Raw genomic sequence first — 2448 nt, 5'->3', positions numbered from 1 at the left:
TATATATATATATATACATATATATATATGGGTATTACTCTAGTGATAAGTCAACATTTGGTTAATTTGCTATATCAACCTTGCTAGTAATCTTGATTTATGGGCTGAAAGCCAGCAGCAATTTTATCCTATTTCCTTTTTTTCTCTATTTACCTCCTATTGTTTGTTGTAACTATCTTGTGTGTGCTCCTTTAAAGTGTTCACTGGATCTGCTATTGTATAAAATGTCCACAGAATTTACTGTTCTGCTCTTTAGTTCTTATAACTTGGTAGTAATGTTTTTTTTATTTGTTTTACCACATGTGAAATTTGCCCAAGTCCTCATGGATTCTACCTTGCATTTCCAAAGGGGTTGGGAAGGCCCCAAAACTACTTTCATCCGAGTCAATCAGTCCTAAAAATTAGCTGACAGATTTTTGTAGCCAAAATAGCATGAAGAATTGAAGAAAGTCAAATAGATTGGGGTAAAAGGCTCAAATTCATTTTCAGAACTTGTATTTTGTTATTTTGGGCATAAGCCCGATGTCGCTTTTCTATATCCATTTTTTATTATTTTGTTTAGTTTAGGACAGGTATCAAATGGGCCAAAGGCCCAAAACAAAAATGGGTTGAAATACCGGCCCAAGCGGACAGAAATCGGATTTAGACCCAAGTCTCTTTCCCTCCCTCTTTTACATTATCACTTACTTGCTTGTTTATTACCGTTAGTCTTAAGGTTGGAATTTCAAATCCCCATAAGACGCATCGTGTTTTAACTGGTTAAATTATATTGACTGATTTCAAATAAACTTTAAAAGTACTAATAAATAGAATTTTGCAAGTTAAACAAAATCACTTAGATAATAGGTTAATACTTCACTTTTAAAAAATTCTAAATAAATTTTCAAAATTTAAGTTAGACATTTTATCCAAAAAAGGTTAGTTGTTAGAAAATCGTATAAACTGATATTTTAGGTGCCTTAAAAACCTTCCTAAAATATAAATAAGAATTCCAAACACCCTTTTAGACGTTTTCAATCTATTTTCTGTTTAAATCTTTGAAAAACTACGTTTTCTTGATTTTTCTTTAAAAATTAAGTGGCGACTCTAAAACAAGTCTAAAACTAAATAAATTATTATTTCGAATAAAACAGGATAATTCTTCTTTTTTTTCTTATTGAAATTCTATCTCTGCGGTTGAGCCGTGATGAAGTTGGAAAATCTAAGTTGTTTGTCAGGCTTAGGATTTACAAAAAGTTCTTCACCATCCTTTGAGATATTTGTATTGTATTTTCAGCCCTTCTACATAATTAAGCATTGAAAATAAAAATAAAAAAAATAAAATATATGTATTACAACAACATATATATCATGTGTAATTCCACAAGTGGGGTCTGAGAAGGGTATCCCTTCCCTTAGAAGGTAGAAATGTTGTTTTTCGATGAAATAAAATATATCAAAATTCATATATGTAAAATAAATAGTATGATATAATTGGAGCCAAAGAGACAACATGTAATACTAAAATCGAAAGATAAAATATTTGGAAAGCAAAATTCACAATACTAATAAGGAAAAAAAATGAGGGCGTGTTTTTTGTTTTCTGAAAAATAATCTATTTTAGGAATTCTATTCTTATTTTCAGTATTTGGTTTGAGAGTGAATACATTTTTCTAGAAAAAAAAATTCTATTGAAGATTGACAAAAAATATTATCGGACGAGGAAGTATGATGAGATATTTACATGTTAAAGGTAAGAGTGATGCTAGATTTTTGGTTAAAGTGTCAATATAATGTTCAAAGTTGAGATGATTGTTAAGGAGAATGATTTTTCTTAAACAATGAGAAATACAACATTCTTCTTGCTCCTTCGGTTGGAAAATATTTTCCCTAAAACTTATTTTCGGAGAAGTCAATAAACATCAAAATAAGACTTTTTTAAAAAAGTAATTCAAATCATACCAAACACACCCCCTAAAGGAAAAAACATAACTTTGAAAATGACATGTTTCAATTAAAAATTGAGAAAATTATAAAGAAAAATGACTTCCCCTAAAAATAACAGAATGGGTCATGTTCTAGGCCATTTCAGAAAAGAAAAACATATCTTTACTCGACTATGTAGTTTTTTAAATATATATATATATATATATATATATATATATATATGTATGTATGTATACCTTGTGAAACATACTTTTAAAGAGGGTTTTATATTTATAAAAAGTTTTATATTTTTAATGAAAACCGCCTTGAAGTGATTAAAGATTTGCAATATATCCTTATCTTACCTTATAAATTAAAATCTGAAAAGGTAGTAAGTAAGTAAATGTCACGACCCAAAACCGAGCCGCGACTGGCACCCACACTTACCCTCCTATGTGAGCGAACCAACCAATCTAAACCCTAACATTTCAATTTAATATCAACAGAAAGTAATGCGGAAGACTTAAACTCATTAATAAAAAC

General features: G+C 29.1%; 1 pseudogene; it reads right to left on the bottom strand.

Moving 5' to 3' along the window:
• Positions 1-2448, bottom strand: part of LOC107030078 — a 55538-nt pseudogene that overhangs the window by 29673 nt on the left and 23417 nt on the right.

Source organism: Solanum pennellii, chromosome 9 (assembly GCF_001406875.1).
Source record: "Solanum pennellii chromosome 9, SPENNV200".
Taxonomy (NCBI): Eukaryota; Viridiplantae; Streptophyta; class Magnoliopsida; order Solanales; family Solanaceae; genus Solanum; species Solanum pennellii.
This window is presented reverse-complemented; position numbering and strand designations above follow the sequence as displayed.